General features: G+C 36.9%; 1 protein-coding gene across 6 annotated transcripts in view; it reads right to left on the bottom strand.

Annotated features, from left to right (window-relative positions):
- TASP1 (taspase 1) overlaps positions 1 to 19065 on the bottom strand; it is a 219268-nt gene that overhangs the window by 61550 nt on the left and 138653 nt on the right. The window contains exon 12 of one of the 6 annotated variants that reach the window (XR_005122135.2): positions 9055 to 10064. The exons of the other annotated variants lie outside the window; for them this stretch is intronic. The gene's annotated coding sequence lies outside the window, so the exon portion shown is untranslated. The remainder of the gene's footprint in view (positions 1 to 9054; positions 10065 to 19065) is intronic. 6 annotated transcript variants of the gene reach the window in all.

The raw sequence follows: 19065 nt of genomic DNA, 5'->3' as shown, positions 1-19065 counted from the left end.
GATTGTTTTCCAATCTTTTACTTTGAGCCTATGTTTATTTTTGGTGCTCAGATGAGTTCTTAGAACAACAGAGAGTTGGATTTAGTTCATTTACAATAGGGGTGATTATTGATATATGGTGGCTTGGTACTGCCATTTTTTTCCTTTGATTTTCTGTATCTATTTCCTTGTTCAATTTTTTGTGGACCTTCTTCTCTTTTAGACAAAAGAGCTTGCTTTCTGGACTCCCTGGAGGTGCAAGGGGTTAAGCACCGCACTATGAAGCAATCCTAAGCCTCTGCAGCATGAGTTCAATGCCCGGCCGACCAGGGAGCAACACACATGGCACAGCAGACCTCTCCTGTCTGGCCCGCTGCTCCCCTCAGCAGTGTATTTCAGTCATTCTGCCTGTTCTGTTCCCCACTCTGTCTCTTTTTAAAAATCTTAAAAAAAAAAAAAAAAGAGCTTGCTTTCAATATTTATTGCTGGGTAGGGTCTAATGTTGGCAACTACTTCAGCTTTTGTTTGACTGGAAAGGCCTTTATTTCTCCCTCATCATCTGGAAGAGTCTGTATTCTTCCCTGGAATTGTTTGTGTCTGAATAACTTGAATATGTTATTTCATTCTCTCACTGCCTGCAGTTTGTCTACTGAAAAATCTGATAAAAGCCTGATGGTAGTAACTTCATTATTTAGTTACCTGATTTTTATCCCTTACTGACTTCAATCTTGTCTTGAATTTTTGATAGTTTCATGACTATGTATTTTGGTGTAGAACTCATTAAATTTAGATAACCTGGTGTTCTTTAAGCTTCATGAACATGTATATTCAGCTTATTCCTCAGGTTTGGAATGTTTTTCTCTATTATTTCCTTGTATAAGCTCTCTAATTTGCCCTCCTCTTTCCCTTCTGGGAGAACAATAATACTTCTGTTGCCTTTCCTAGGGCCAGATAGTTCTCAAAGTGCCTCTTTAATTTTTACTTTTTATTTCTATCTTTTCTTCTACTTGGGGCCTTTGTGTATTATTTAGTTCAAGGTTACTAATTTGATCTTCCTTTGGGTCTGCTCTGCTTCCACAGCTTTCTCTGTAGAGTTTCTTTTTTTTTTCATCTCACCCATTGAACTACTTAAATCTTGAATATATGTTATTTCTCTACATAAAGTTTCAATTTCTACTTTCTGTTCATTGATTTTATTTTTTCAGGTCAATTATTTGTTTTTATGAATATTGTTGTATCTCTGATTAGTTTTTTATTTTTAGTTTTCCTATATCAATTTGACTTTCCTTTTTGTACTTTCTTCTATATCTTTGATTTTCTTTATTGTAGCAATTTTGAAGTCTCTATCTGATAGGGAGATAAAATCTTCCATGTCTTTGTAGCTGGATTTTGGAGAGTTGTGTTCTCCTTGTGATGGCATATTCCCTTGAGTTTCAAGGTGCCATGTGTTATTTTTTTTTTGTTTATTTTGCTGCTTTGCATTTCCCTGTTTTTAAAAAAATCTGTAGTAGCAGCTTAGAGTTTAACTATTTTTACTTTTTCTTGCAGGTGGTATGGTGCTTTTATTTTATTTTAGTTTTGTTGTTGTTGTTTTTGCCTTTTGCTCATTTCCATATGTACTGAGACACGTTTCAGCAGTTGGTGAGTTAGAAGGTGGAGGATAGCCTGAAGGGGTCCAGCTGCAAGTGAGAAAGTGCTGGGTAGTTCAGGAGGGCAGGTTTGTGTTTGTGGCACCACCAATAATGCTCCTCTCTAGGTTCCAGACTCTGCAGTCTGTGCCCTGTTAGTGCACTTCACAAGGTCAGTAGCTATACTGAAGGGTGAGGTAGAAGTCACGCACTCCAGCACACACTCTCTGTTCTTTTTACTGCATACCCAGCATGTGTGAAACAACCCAGTTCCTCCACATGTGTTTCCTCTCAGTCAAGAGAAAACTCACCCCTCTCTAGGGGGGCTCCAGTTTGACCATCTGTAACCTCTGCCTGGACTATAGCCTTCCAACATTTCTCTCCCTGTTGAACAAATTGTGCCTCCCTTTTGTGTCTACTCTGTGTTATTTGTGACGGTCTCTGATGTCCAAAAGGGGTCCAGTTTTCTCCTAAGGCATGAGATTTTCTAGGTGTAGTGTCCCTCTGATTAACTATTAGATGGCCCTCTCCAGAGGGATGCAAGGAACCTTCTCTTTAACCATCTCTGTCCAGTCTCAAGATGGATATATTGGGAAAAAATCTTATAATCTAATTATTTTTCAATTCTTATATTTTTATGTTGCTTTTCCAGTTTTTGTGCTCTATAGAAATGCTTTAGGCTTATTCCATATTTCTGGTATTTTCACAAAGTTGTTCTTGTCTGTGGATGATTACTAATCTATATTTTTGTGAGAGTGCACTGGAGTCAGGGAACACATATTTCACCATTTCACTGAACTTGATCACTTTCTTTGGTTCTTTGGAAGAGAGACAGCAGGATAAAAATTGAAAGAAGGATGGCATAAGTTTCCAAGGTAACCACCCGGTTCAGATGACTTATTTCCTCAAATTTAATTCTTTTTTTTTTTTTTTTGAAGATTTATTTATTTATTTATACAAGCACTGGGTACAGTCAGAAGCGCGGGAGGGTAAGAGAATTCACCAGAGCCAGAGCAGGTTGCAGAGCAGGCAGAAGGACCGAAGTACACTTCTGAGGGGAGCAGCGGGCAGCAGGAGAGGTCTGCGTGCCATGTGGGACCCTCCTCCGGTGGCCGGGGGAGCAGCTGGGGATCGAACAGGTGCTGCAGAGGCTGCAGGCAGCTTTGCAACCCAGCACTCAACTGCTGCGCCACCAGGGAGGCCCCCCACTGGTTAACTTTCAAATATCTCTTGACAAAATGTACATTTTCAATCCATTGCTATACTTCTAACATATGTACTATCAAAACCACATATGCAGGTTTTAAATATTCAAGCACACACACTAATAGCTTTTTCTTTATAATAATAAATATATTCTTAACGTAACAATGAAAATATTTTGGGATATATATGACATCACTTCTTTAATTCCCTAGTGATGGGCATTTAGGTTGTTTCTATCTTTTGTTTTTACTATTACAAGTACTGCTGTGGTAAATCTTTAGATATTTACCTTTCATACATGTTTGGAATATATCTGAAGGGTATGTTTCTAAATGTATAGCTAATGAATCAATTGGCACACTCTTTAAATCATTTGCTAAAGAGTTCCAAACTGTCTTCTAAGAAGAGTTGTACCACAAGAAAGTTCTTAACAGTGTCCATTTTCCTATAACCTTACCTAAACCGTGTAATTGCAAACATGCTAATTATTACTAATCTGATACATGAAAAGTTGGTATCTCACTGCTGCTCTGATTTATAATTATTAATAAAGTTAAATATTTATATATTTAGAAGCCATTTGAATTTCTTTTTATGTAAGTTGCCTTCATATCTGTAGCATACACAGTTGGTTGCTTACCTATTATTCATTCTCCCTTTCTTCCTTACAGACAAACCTGTATTTTTTTTTTTGGGACCCTCGCTGGTGGCTGGGGATCGAACTGGCGCTGCAGAGGCTGCGGGCAGCCTTGCAACCCTGCGCTCAACCGCTGCGCCACCAGGGGAGGCCCCAAACATGTATTTTTTTTAATTTACTAAAGTAATATATTACTTCAATAAGTTTATATATGTATTTATATATGTATTATAGGTTTCAGGTGTGCATCATTATAAATTGACATCTATATATAATATTTTCTGTTTACCACTAAAAGTCTAATTCCATCTTTCATATACAATTGACCCTTTTTACTCTTTTATCCAACTTCCTACCATTCTGGTTGGAGCAGAAAAGTACCAGTGTCCCAAAATCTTTCACAGCTAGCAGCCCAAGTGGCAGGATTTCTGGAGAGCTTGTTAAAGTGCATACTTGATGAGCAAGCATCTTACTGACTGCTAAGTTTGCCTCAGGTGTAATACATTGGGTCTTGAAGAAAAAAGCCACCCACTACAGACTTCCCAACAGAAAGAGAGTCTAGGACCTTACTGCTTTGGAGTTGTTAAAGGAACAATCCATTCCCTGACGTTTTTTACAGACAGCACCGCCATCTCTATGCAACAACTTCTAGCATGCTATTAACCCGACTTCCTGAATAGGGAGCTGCTGGGAAATAGGGGTAGAGTTAAGCAGTCATGCTTGCCTTTAACTGAACATGTGTGTGCTCACTCTCGCTCTCTTGCTTTCATAGCTCTGACTTGCACCATGGTATTACTGGAAAGGAGACATGTAAAGATACTTGGAAAAAAACATGTAGGGAGAGACACATGTACAGGCTGATCCTGGCCCATGCCAGAGACTATGGCAGCTGTTATCTTTAGTTCATGGGGTATTCTGTGGTATATTTTGAGTCTCTCTTTCTGTCCCAGCACTCTGGGACCTGACTAACCCTTTCTAGTGGTTCTTTGCCAGAAGGTACCTTAAGACTTGTGGCAAGTTCCTGGTCCTCCATAGACCCAATTCGGACCAAGCCTGTTTGATTAGACATGTGCCCACAAAGGAATAGGCAAATGTTTGTAGTTTTATTGGGAAACTATTATTTGAAATCCTTTCTTCTCCCTCTCTGTCTTTATGTGCACTGCTAAGTATTCTAGTACAACAATCTGTTAGCACTTGATACGTACACAGCAGTAATATCTGAAAGCCTATTAAAATGGCATGATATATCAGATACCTTCATCTGGGATTTCCTGGCATGTAGCTCCTAAAATCCTTGTCATTTTCTATATGGCAACTGTAGCAGAGTAAAAATCTGCCACCCTGAAATATGTTTTTGACAAAAGGTTAATTTCTTAAGAGGTGCTCTGCTCTGGGGTTGCTTTTGAAAATGACCTATATCTCTGTAAGGACCTTTCCCTCACAGTAATGGGAAGATCAAATCTCCTTACCTTTTTTCAATGGAGAAGGCAGAATTTAAGCCTGCATACCTTTTTTTACTGTACCTTCATTGGTAAACTCCCTAACTAACCTTCCCCTTCACATGGGGAGGCTGCTCCTGGTACTTGGTGGAAACAATGGCAGCTGTTATCTTGACTTCATGATGGATTATGTGATACAGAGAGAGTTTTGGGCCCTTCTTCTGTCCCTCCTCCCTGGGGCCCGACTAACCCCTTATTAATAACCCTTTCCTTACAGTTCCTAACAAAAGCTACCTTAGACTTGTGGCAAGCTTTCAGGCCTCCACATCCCTGCTTTGGGCTAAGCCTTTTTGATTGAGCATTTACCCATGAAGGGAATGGATAATTTTGGAAGTTTTACTGGGAAACTTTTGCTTGAAATCCTTCTTATTCTCTCTTTCTGTGCAAGCCCAATCTATTAAAAATCTTCCACACCACTAAGAATCTGATTCTTTTAAATGTTGAGCCTGAAGATGAGTAAGTAGACCCCAGTTAGAGCATGCATCCCTTCACAGTTTGGGGTCCCTGGGTACCGCTTGTTCACATGCTTAGAAGGGTATGGAAATACTTCATCCTTTCCACATAGTTGGCCTTATGCATCTCTTCTATTTTTCTGTTCTTGAGTTATATCTTTTTTTATATCAAACAAGTAATCTTACAAGTAATTATTTTCCTGAGTTCTGAGGAATAGAGGGCTACAGGAACCTCCAATTTATAATCAATCAGTCAATGGTCAGAAGCACAGTTGACAACCTTGACTTGTGATTGGCATTTTGGGGTAAGAAGGGAGATCTGGCAGCCCTTAACCTGTGGGATCTGACATTGTCTCCAGGTAAACAGTGTCAGAATTGAGTTCAATTTTAGGACAACCATCTGGTGTCCAGAGAATCAGGGAATTGCATGGTGTGGGGAAACCCCACACACATTTGGTGTCCAGAAATGTCAGGAGTGTTGAGAGTAGAAGAAACATACAGGAGTGTTTTTCCTTAGTAAATGGTGGCTGCTGGTATTGTGGTTCCTATCAAGTTTCTGGGTGCTTCAATATTTTTTTTTACATATATAATTGCATCAATAGAATATACAGTTAGATAACTGCAAATGTATATTATGTCTCAGTACTCTTGCCGTTACCATTCAGGTCTGGAAACACCAAGTGGTTACATTGTGAAGTTAAATGAAGTTGTCATGTATCTGTCTGGGCACAAACAAAATCATGTTGTGCCTCTCTAGTGTACTCTAGGCTGGCAAAAAATCAAATAAGCATCAGAGAGATTTATAAAAGAATAAAAGTCAATAAGAAGTTTAAGAATAACATGTATACCTTCCGTATACATGGGAAATGCCCAATAAAACTGAGTAACTAACCCTTATGATTTTGATGCCATCTTAAATAGTTTAACTCAGGCAAGTGAGATTGTGAGGAAAAAGTAAAAGGTCAATTAGGGAGTTTAATAACGAAGGCATAGTAAACAAGTTATGTAGATTTAACTTCTCCCTTCTCCACTGAATAACAGATAAGGAGATTGGGTCTTCTTAATACAGTAAGGAGGACATCCTTAAGGGGAGAGCTTCTCCTTTATATATGTAAATGTCTTCAATGTTCGTAACAGTATTATTCACAATAACCAAGACATGGAACCAACAAAAATGCCCATTTACAGACCACTGGAAAAAAGAATTTGTAGAATATGTACTCCATGGAATACTGCTCAGCTGTTAAAGAAAAAATAGTGCCTTTTAGAACAAAATGGATGGATATTGCAGGGCTGATACTAAGTGAAGTTAGAAAGTGAAAGATAGTTACCAGATGTTTTCACATATTTGTAGAATATAAGTAACCAAGTAACACAAACTGGAAATACACAAGAAGGATTTTTTTTCGACACTGTGTAAAACAAAGTAGTAACTAGAGGGGATAGTAGGGGTAGGGAGGAAGGGATAAAGAGGAGAAAGTGATAGAAAATTTGGTGGAAGGTAAGTATATGTACATTGGAGGTGTGAAGTTGTACCCCCCAAATTATATAGTTAGTTAAGAAATTGGCAAATCAATAAAATTTGAGGAGGAAAAATTAAATCAAAAAACTTGTAATGAGGGAAAAAAAAACAAAACAAAGTAGGTGTCTAGTAGGAAAAAACAAGTAATATAACCCACAAGGAAAACAACTTTTTGTCAATAACATGAAAAGAGGGATAAGGATTGCAAATGGGATTCTGTGAATTACATCCATTATGGAAAATCTGATTTTTCAAGTAAATAAAAATTGAAAACCATAAAGTCAATAAGATGACTAATAAATTATGAATAAAAAACACTCTGCTCAGAAATAACTTTTATAGAATTTTTAATAAAAAAGAACAAAACCATGAAGGTAGGCTATAGATCTACTTTGAAAAGTTTAATCTAAATTTAAGTGTAGAAAAATATTTTAAGTACTTTTCCTGCATATATACATATACACAGATACATAAAAAAAATCACAACTTTATAAATAGCTATTAATAATTTGGGATAAAGCTGAAATGTCATTCTTAAGAATTTTTGAACTAGAGAATAGCAAATGTATCTAAATACAGAGGTACACACACACTGAAATTTCATAGAGTTATTATGTTATTAAGCTTAGATAAGTGCTGAAATGTCATCCCAAAGATCTGGGTAATTTCATATAAGCAAGGCATGTTTTGGACCTTTCTCCAAGAAATGGATAAATAAAGATCCTCCACCCGCAAAACTGTCAGACAACACAGAAATCAAATGAAGCACCACTATGAGACTCATAAAAAATTTCTAAATTTGAAGAGGAGATAGAGAGATGTTTTCATTGGTACATTTTCAATTATACATCTCTACCAAAAGAGACAACTAAATATAGTCCAGTCAGTCGTGGAGCACAAAACCTTAATCTAGTGTGTAATCCAAAATGTTAATGTTAGAAATAGTGGTCAATCCAAAACATTTCAAAGGAGCCATTTTTAACAAAGCAAGATCTATACAGACAGTTTGGTGAATGATGTTTTTTGATGGTGAACAATGCCCTAAAATAAAAAGGGGAGTGCCAGTAATAGAAAATTTTCATTTCCATACTTAAGTTTACACATTAATTTCTGGGCTAAAGAAATGAAGGAGCACTCACTTTCTGTCCCTATCTGGGGACATCCCAGATTACTGAAACCCATGGCTGTTTTGGGTTTGTGTCAGTTAATGGCACAGTTCGGGGGGGGGAAAGGAGGGAGGAAGAAAACAGCAGATTGGAGACATGCGGGTTAACTTACCAACATATAATGTTAGTGTTATGGGTTCAGAAAACTGTATTTCTTGCCATTTTCATTGGGACAAAGAGTTGACATTTCTGTACTTACTAGAAGTATGCAAAGTCTGAAATTCATGCTAATGTAAATGAGTTTCATGGAAACAATGAAACATTCATATTGTGCCTGGAGTATGGGAGTGTCTTCCTCCTCAGGGCTGCCCACAGACCCTTCACCAGATTTGACTTTCCCTTCATCAGACTTGTCCATATGACAATTCATCTACTGGCCCCTAAAAGTCTTTTCCCATCACCCCTTAAGACTCCTGTCCCTCAATCATGTATCTGAAATCCACCCTCTTATAATCCTTAGTGAATTCAAGGCACAGAGATTATTCCTCCAACTGCCTGACTTCTCAATAATTTGACCTCTACTTTCCCAAGAAAATTTTCTCTGCTCTGTCAGGCACTCACTTCCCCTTGTGACACCCTAGCCCTTGGGATGAGCAATAACTTCTGCCTCTTCCACAGACCTTGCTTGCAAGCACCTCATCAACCACTACTCCTAACTTTCCAGTGTGTACCCTCCAGTATCCAGCAACACTTCTTCAACCTGTCACTTATGCCTCTCAAGTCCTCCTCCCTTTGGTGGTTAAAAAGTCTAAAGCTCACCATTATAATTAATTCCCTGAATAATGTCAGTTATTTTGGTCTGTTCTTATTCATCATATTCCCCTGGCAAAATTCCCTCCCTATGTTCATATAAAGTAAATTTGACTGGGAAATCACACTGCCGCGTCAGCCACCCTCTAAATTCATGATCAGGCCCTTCATACTGCCCAGCATTCAACATACATTTTCCAAATTTTGACCTTCACCTTCTCATTTCTCTCCAAATTTCCAATATCTCCTCTTCCATCCTCTTCCATCCTTCCACTCTGCAACTGACCTTATTTCCTAATTCCCTGAGAAAAACAGAAGCAATCAGAGAGAACCTCATCAAACCCCCACAACAATTTAATTTGTGCGCATGGACACCATCTTCCTATTATTAAAGATGAACTGCTCGTGGTCCTGAACTGCTCATAGACCTTTAAAGCCAATGGTTCTGCCCATTTACTAGGTCCATTTTTCTCAGTCACTCAAGGGCCTCACAACAGGAATTCATTCTCTTATCTGCAGCCCTCCTCAAACACATACAACATTCATTTGTCTCTCTTGGGCCATTACCTTTATCTTTTACTTGAACAACAACATAAGTGGTTTGTCTCTGATATAACAACAACTAAAAAAGTTCATCTTCCCTGGTATTACCACACTCTCTCCTTCATTTTAGGAAAGAATCCTTGAAAGATTTGTCTGTACTTACTGTCTCCTATTTCTCTTCCCTACCCACTCAAATTGGGATTTCTATCCAAGCCCTCTTTCTCAGATCACCCACAACCTCCACAAGGTGCTGAAGTTGAAGATCCATCCCCTAATCCTCATCTTCCTGGGTACTGATCAGCAGTGTCTGCCCTGCTGGTCACTCTGCTGTTCGATGTATAAAACTTACTGATGCCCAGGACTTCACAAGCTCCTAGATTTTTCTCCAGGAAGAACACCAGCTACAACTCCTCAATCTCACTTCATCTTACCCTTAATCTTGCAATGTTCCAGAGCTCTCAATGCCTTCTTTTATCAATATCATTTTCCTGGTGATCTCATATAGTCCTTCACTTTAAAACATCATCTGTTGACTCTTGATTCTGAAATTTTAGTTTAGGCTTCCCTCCGACTAAAGACTTGAATGTGCAATTGCCTAATTAATATTTCCACTTGAGCATTTAATAAACATTGTCCAGAACTCCTCATCTTTCTCTCAATACAAAATCTCCTGGAGACTTCCCTATATCAGTAAACAAAAACAAAAACAAAAATTAATTCTTTCAGTTGTCCAGGCCAAAAACCAAATCATCTTTAACTATCTTTATCTCTCATCCTATTTCAATTGATTAGTAATCATGTTAGACATATTTAGAAAAAATAACCCAAATCCAACTACCACCATCATTCTAGTCCATGCCACCATTATATTTCTTCCTTGCTTGCTAGCAAAGAACTTTGTTTTCTAGGTTCCATATGTGTTACCCCTTGTCTACTGTCAGAACTATAGTCAGATGACCCCATAAACTAAATCAGGCTATGTTATTCCTCTTCTCAAAGTTTTCCATGGCTCCCATCTTACAATGTAAGTCCCCCACATAATGACGCTTACATGTTGGAGGTCTTCCCTAATCTCTTCAGAAACATTGCTACCTTCTTTGCACATGCTGTTCTAGAAATGTTCTTCACTCTATTGGCCACACAGTTCCATCCCTTTACCTTTGGATTTTATTCATATGCCACTTTCTAAGGGAAGACTTTCCCAACTATTCTCAAAAAATTGCAAACTCCTCTCTTGTACTTATTATGTATTTTTCCTACTTCATTTTTCTCTGTAGCTCTTATTACTGTATGACAGGCTATAGTTAAAGATCACTAAACATTTGTATCAAGTCATAGCCAGTTGGTTTTTTTTTTTTTGCAAAAGGACCCTGAATACATTTATCAATTCTAGTACCTCAAAAGCTAACCAACAAACATGCATCAGACATTAACATACAAACATGCCTCATGAGAAGTAAGAAATATCACCAGCCCATCCCTCTGCATATTTTAATTTGTTACTCCTGAGTGCTCACCTCACTGAGGTTCATGAGCAGTCACTTTTTGCACTTATCCTGAATGAAAAATGGAATGACCTAAGTACAAATGCAATGAATTATAAACAATTTCTTACCAAAAGAAAGTCACAAGTTAAACCAAAGTATATCCCAGAATTTACTACAAGATGCCATAAAAACTGTCTTCACTTAAGCTCTCTCCCTTTATTTGCCAAACCAGCTGGGTGTCTTTGGGCATAATGGTGACTCTCCTAGCATGGATGGCACACATCTTAGTATCTGTAGGTTTCTTTTCTGACCACCATACTGCTTCTGCTGCCCAATGAAGAGCCTCAAAGGCTCTTCAAAGCAAAGGAAGCAAAGGAAGGATGCTCTCCCAACAAATAACCAAACTGTTCTCCTCTAAGCTTAGTTAAATAGAACAGTTTGGTCATAACTTTAAATCCCAAAGATTTATTACTTTTATCATGAGCTTTCCTACACAGAAAGTCAATTATTGTACAGAGTCACTGCTGATAACTCTATTCTGGGGATATAAGTAGTAGCCTAGTGTATGAGTGGGTTCTCCCAAATGGATAGGGTTCAGCTATTCTGTATGTGAAACTTCAGGTACTGGCCAGTAATCATTACTCCGTAACCTTGCTCCCATAGTTTTCCTATCATGCATATTCTGCCCTACACTACAGTTCTGTGCAATCCCTTATTCAGAACAGTGTTACCTAATGTGGGGTATTTCCCTGAGTTAAAAATTGTAGGGGTACCCATATAATAGCTGCTCCTACCTCTGTAGGTTATACATTCTGGTATCTTGGAAAACACAGTTCAATTAAAGTTTTCCTACCCCTTTCTGTGAGGCCATTATCCCTATACAGTATGTATAAGTATACAGTATGTATATTGTAGTTGTCTGTGTATCTTTAGGGGGATCATTGGCCTTGTTCTGCTGCAACTTATTTGTATGTAGAGAAGGTAATTTCAGCTTCCTCATTCTGATGCCATCTTGTTAGACTCCCAAATATTATCATTTAATCTATTAAAATTCACTAATAAGCATTAATAGCTATTAATAATGACTAATAAGTATTAATAGCTATTAATAATAGCTATTAATATTAATACTAATAAGTATTTTTAATACCAGCTTAATCATTGTCAAATATTTTTGTTGAAAGTGCTGTTGCTTTAAAATCCTACAATCCTATAATCATTCTTATTCCTTGTCAGTCAATTGGTATTTGGGTTAAATATATAAAATTGTCACTTGTTTTGTATCTTTGTATCTAAGTAGTTACAGACTACAACTGGAAGCTCTTTGGAACATTGTATTCTATAGGAAGAAAAAGAAAGGCAGTAAGGGGAGCGAGGCAGGATTATTTTCTTTTTTTTTTTAATAGAGGCATGTTTATTTATTTGTTTGTTTGTTTGTTTGTTTGTTTGTTTTGTTTATACATGCACTGGGTACAGTCAGAAGCGCGGGAGGGTGAGAGAATTCACCAGAGCCAGAGCGGGGAGCAGAGCAGGCAGAAGGACCGAAGTACACTGCTGAGGGGAGCAGCGGGCGGCAGGAGAGGTCTGCGCGCCATGTGGGACCTTCCTCCTGTGGCCGGGGAGCAGCCGGGGATCGAGCCGGCGCCGCAGCGGTCACCGGCAGCCTCGCAACCCAGCGCTCAACCGCTGCGCCACCGGGGAGGCCCTTTATTGCAATTGTGTGTGAACGTGCTCACAAATACACACACACACACACACACACACACACACACACTGAAACAGCACATTCAAAATTTACCAAAGTACAATTACAGAATTCGTAGTCATAAATTTACATAATGAATCCTGCTATTAGATTTATTTTAGTGTTATAAATCTGCTACTTAAAGCAAAGAAGACACTGCAAGCTTACCCAATTTAAAACTGAATACCAACCCAGAAGCAAGGTAAAAGAAAATCACCAGTAACAATGAGATCAGGTGGATTATGAGAAGCACTTAGCATAAGCTGCCTACAATTATTGCTAATGAATAATCTGTGTTTTACCACATTAATAAAAGGTTAGGAATAACGTTGTTTACATACTATTCTCCCCTCATGAATGTGTGGATTTCACAGGCTCAAAACCATTGTTTCATAGGCTCAAAACCACTGACACCAGGCTACCTCCTCCATCATATTCACAACTATTATAAACTGCATTGTTACTGTCAAATATATGATGGCTTTTTAAAAATTAGGTTACAATAAGGGGAAGAAACTTTACAACTATAAAACAATTCTGAAATATATTATGAACATATTATGAATATATATTAATATACTATGAATATATATTATGAACATATATTATGAATATATTATGAATGTTATAATAATTTGGATTTATTTTTACCCACATCCACCAAATGTAACTTAAGCCCTATTCAACCTAATCAGTCAATATACTGTAGAACTCAGCCTTCAGCTTCATATGATTTAATTTTCCTTTCCTTCTTGCAACCTTATAATTATGTGCTCTGAGTTTACTGTAACTAATATTAGTGGTTTTCTCCACATGCTCACAAACTAAAGGAACAGACAAAAAAGGTTTTTGATCACCTAATCAGTACCCTTAGGAGAAAGAAAAATTGCTAATATGGAAACAAAGATCTTTCTTTTTCTTTTTTTCTACATGGGTTGAAACAAATTCCTTGTGTGGTTTTAATTACACCCTAATACTTCGTAAACATCTTTTAACATACAATTCAAAATAAAGTACCTATTGTGAATAGCTCAGCGGCTCTCAATTCTGTGATGGCACCAACCTTTATAATCCAGTCCATGGTCCCTAACGCCAGCCAACTCTGAAATCAAATAGACCAGCAACAAAACTATGGTTCTTTTTAAAGTAACATGGAACTGCTTAAGAGTTGTTTTTGTTTATTGTTAATCCTTTAACAGCACTGGGCTTATTATTTGGCTACCAACCTGAATATTACCAAATTATTTCCAGTTATCAAAATTTTGTAGCTAATTTAAATCTTCTTTTCTTTGTTACCCAAAAGGCCTAACTAAAAACAAATCTACAGTTAACACAATCATCCTCTGCTATTTAAAAAGCTCCAAGTGTCTAAAATATATGGGATTTCCAGGATCTAGGAAAAGTCAAGAGCTTTTGTGTAAACAGGAAACTTAGGCCACAAGGAGAAAACTAACTTCAGCTGTGAATGCACAAAATCCTACAAAATTACATTTCTGCTGCCTGCTACCCATTTCTGACAATTCCATCTTGTTATTCTGCTGATCAATTCTGTTAGTAACTTAATACAACAATAAGTTTTTTATTATTGTTTCATAAAAGAAAAGGAGAAAGAAAAAAGATCGAGGCTGCTGAGTTTTATCCCAAGATTCTTCTCATGGAACAATTCATTAGTCAAGTCAGAGAAGGTAACTTCTAAGTTTCTCAGAAACGGTGATGATTCTGATTCTTATGCTCAATCTGCACTGAAAAATCAAATTTAGCAAGCAGAGAGTCTGACAAGATGGTGACCGAGTGAAGACACCAGGCCACCTCCTCCATTATATTCACAACTATTATAAACTGCAGCAGAGCAAAGTCAATACTAGCCTCCCAAAAGATAAATTGATGACTAAGCATACCTGAGCTTAGCAACTGAATATCATTTGCAGCAATACCAGGGCAATACAACAGGGTGGGGTAGCTGCTATAAGGAGGAAAGGAGTCCACCTACAGTTCTTGAATTGGGGAAACAGAAGCCATACTATGACACTGGAGATTGGGCACTGTGCTGGATATTAAAGGGTACACAAAGGAGACATCCAGGGCAGAGAATATACAATTAGAAAACAAAAAGAGAAGGGGTACAAAGGGATGACTACTGGTTTTATAGCTGGGGCTGAGATCTCAGGAGCTAAATTGAAAAAAAAAAAAAAAGGAAAATTACTGAGTGCTGCAGCTACACCCAACTATGAAAGAGAACCACAAACTTCCTGTTAGAACACCTACCACAGAGACAAGAAAAAACCCAGCAAGTAGCTAGCACTTGTAGAGAAGAAAGATGCCCTTACAATAACCCTGGCTTATTTTAACACTAAATTCTCACCCCAAGGATGTAGCAAGTCACCAATTTTGAACATGTGATATATGTTAGAACACATTTGTGGACAATACTAGTTCCCAGTAACAGGTTAGTCTATCACCTGACACTTCCATATCTCTAGCATCTAATAGGTATTAAAATCACATCCTGAGAACAGCTAGGAGACATTGTTTTGCACGCTCTGTCATTTTCCTCTTACTTGTCACAAGTAATAAAATTTCTTGCTTTCCACAAATATTCTTGGATGTGATCTTTAGCTATGAACTGCATGTGGTGAATCTTTTTTGTTTGATAAAACTCTGAGACTGAAGCTCCCGATACAGAATAACTCGAGCCTGAACAGGTGTGGAGAACCTATTTCTCCACATAGACAAAGCTACTACTTGCAACTCAAGGTTATGATATTCAAAATACCCACCTTATGCCTAATCAAAGCAAAAAGCACTATGAATGCTTACACTAACCAGAGTTTAAATACCTGAATATTAACAACAGGAGCAAGAACCTCAGTATAAGGTTCTATACTGGACAAGCAAAGAGAAAAACTCCTGATTTGTGACCCTGTCTCAAGGATAATCCACACCCAGCACTGCATCTAGTGTTCAAAATAGACGGGCAACTTAAGAGTTTGAAACTAGCATAAAAATATATATGACATTTGGGCTGAGGAATTGACCTAGAGAATGACATGCCTATGGAACTCCTCCACAAAACCTGAACACAGTAGGAACCTGAACACAGTAGGTACCTGAACACAGTAGGAACCTGAACACAGTAGGTACCTGAACACAGTAGGAATTAGGAATCCTTGATGCTCACAGGAGGCAATCTAATGCCCTTTACAAGTTCTCCACTACAAGCAAGAAGGGAATGGCTAAAGATAATTAAATAACTCAAAAAAAAATTCCAGCCTGGATTCACATTCAAGACAAATGAAAGGGTAAGGAGTTTTATTAAAGAGCAAAAACTAAAAGCATTTATTAATACTGCCATGTACAATGTGCACATGAAAGAAGCGTTAAACAGGTTTTATGAAGTAACAGAAAAGCAAATATAGTGGTAACAGATAACTGCATCATATTTAGAACAGAGAAGAGAAACAATGTGCCCACTAGCTTGCGTTTGAGACTAGATTGTCTAATGGGCCACTCAAATATTCCATCATATACTAAACTCAACAAAGCCCTCAAACAAAAATTAATAGAAGTAACACAAAAAACAATGGAAATGGATCCTAAACAAATTATAAATGGAGGAACTCAAGAAATAACAAAACATAGTATAAACAAAAATATATATAACAAAATGGCCATGAGTATTTACAAGAAAATAGTCACCTTAAACCTAATAGTCCTCAATTCACCAGTCAAGAGATGTGCAGTGGCTGTGTGGATTTCAAAATAAAGTTCAACTGTCTGCTGTTTATAAGAAACACATCTTACTAGCAGATAAACACAGAGTTAAAGAATGGAAGACAATTCTGTAAGTAAATGACTATCAAAAAATCAGGACAACTATGCTCATATCAGATTTTTTAAAAAGACTTTAATATTAAAAAGGTAGTAAGAGAATGAGATGGGTATTACATTATGACACAGGACCTAGTACAAGAAATAACACGCATAAATACATATACACCAAATGACAGACCACCAAGATACATAAGACAATTAATAGCAGAAATGAAGTGAGATAGTCACAACAAAACAGTATTAATAGAGGATTTAAATATTCCATTCACATCTCTTGACAGTTCAACAAGGCAAAGAATAAATAAGGAAACAAGCCTCAAATGATGAATGAGGCCAAACAGGCTAAACAGAAACCTCCATAACACTTCACCCAAAATACCAATGCCTATGTTTTTTGTAAAGTGCACATGAAACATCTTCAAGAATAGTGCCTCATCATTGTGTTGAAATACAAGTGTCAATAAAACTACAAGATCAAATTATACCAACTACTTTCACTGATCATGCCATAACAATAGAAAAAGCTATTTAAAAAAAAACATAAAAACTATAAATACATGAGGGCCTCCCCGGTGGCGCAGCAGTTGAGCGCTGGGCTGCAAAGCTGCCCACAGCCTCTGCAGTGCCAGTTCGATAGCCGGCCGCTGGAGAAGGTCGCACATGGCATGCAGACCTCTCCTGCCGGGCCCACTGCTCCCCTCAGCAGTGTACTTAGGTCCTTCTGCCTGTTCTGCACCCCGCTCTGGCTCTGGTGAATTCTCTCACCCTCCCGCGCTTCTGACTGTACCCAGTGCTTGTATGAATAAATAAATAAATCTTTAAACAAAGAGAAAAGACAAATACAATTTAAAAAAAACCTATAAATCCATGGAGATTAAACAATATGCTGCTTTTTACTATTAAAGAGGGAGTTTAAAAAGGAATTTTAAAAAATTGAGACTCAAGAAAATGAGGACACAATCAATCTAGGAGATGCAACAAAAGTGGTTTTAAAAGGGAAAAAATTGAAATGCATGCCCATTTAAGAAGCAAGAAAAATCCCAAACAACATAATACTATACCTAAAGCAACTTGAAAGAGAATAAACTATACCCAAAATTAACAAAAAGAAGGAAATAACAAAATAGGTGAAGTAAACAAAATAGGTATAGAAAGAAAATACAAATGATCAATGGTTCTTCAAGAAGATAAACAAGATTGATAAATCTTTAACTAGGGTAATAAAGAAGATAGAAAACATTAATAAACAGAATTAGAAATGAAACAAGAAATTACTTAGCTGTCTGATGGAACAGAAATACAAAGGATCATAAAAGTTTACCATGAACAATATGCTAACAAATTTATAACTTTGAAGAAATTATTAAAGGTAACAAACTTCTTGATCAATATAGTTTACCACAACTAAACCAGGAAGAAATAGGAGAGCTGAATTAACGAATCACAATCATCACATTGAAAGAGCTATAAAAAAACTCCCAAAACAAAAGTCCAGGGCCAGACAGCTTTATACATGAATTCCATGAAACTTTTAAAGAACTTAGGCCCATCTTGCTCCAATTATTTCTGAAAATCCAGTATTTGTGATATATTGTTAAATTAAATTTTGTTTTTGTTGAAAATTTTTTCATAAATGTTCATCAGGGAAGTTTGTAATTTTCTTGTATTGTTTTTATGTGGTGCCATATTGAGGTAATATTGAGATCATACATCATGATCAAGTGGGATTTATCCCAGGGATATAAGGGGTTTTATATATACATAAGTCAATCAACATTATATCAACAAAAGTAAAGATAAAAATCAGATACAATATCAAAACATGCAGACAATGCATTTGATAAGTTTAAGCACCTATTTGTAATTAAAAAAAAACACACTAAACAAAACAGGAACCAAAGGAACCTACCTCAACATAATAAAAGTCACATATTACAAAACCAACAGTCATTATAATACTGCCCAATATAAACTCAAGAACAATACATGATGCCCACTATCGCCACTGCTGTTTAACTTGGTATTAGATGTTTTAGCTGGAACAATCATATAAGAACAGGAAATAAAAGCAATCCAGTGAGAAAAGAAATATAACTATCACTATTCATGGACAATAAATTATATATAGAAAATTCTAAAGACTCCACCAGAAAGCTATTTGAATACAGCAAAGAGGCAAATTACAACATCAGCATACAAAAGTCCATATTAGTTTTATGTACAAACAGAAAACAACAAAAAAAAAAATAATTCCACTCACCATTGCTTCAAACGGAATCAAATACCTTGAAATTAAAGTAACCGAGGAGGTGAAGGACACATACAAACAGAACTCCAAGATACTATAAAAGGCTTCAGATCATGACAGGAGACAGAAAGATGCCCATAGATGAGGAGAATCAACATAAATGACTATTTTACCAAAAGACATAACATTTATTGTAATCCTCATCAAAATACCAATAATATTCTTCAAAGTAATGGAACAAAAATATTGAAAGACATATATAAAATAATAAAAGGCCCTGTACCGCTAAAGCAATCCTGAGAAAAAAGTAGAAAAATGAAGATATCACATTACCTGACTCTAAAGTAATAGTAATTAAAACAATATGGGTTGG

The sequence above is a fragment of the Talpa occidentalis genome, unplaced genomic scaffold (assembly GCF_014898055.3).
Source record: "Talpa occidentalis isolate TD23 unplaced genomic scaffold, MPIMG_talOcc4v2.1 talOcc4.10, whole genome shotgun sequence".
NCBI lineage: Eukaryota > Metazoa > Chordata > Mammalia > Eulipotyphla > Talpidae > Talpa > Talpa occidentalis.
The sequence above is the reverse complement of the archived record's forward strand: the minus strand, read 5'-3'. Positions and strand labels throughout refer to the sequence as shown.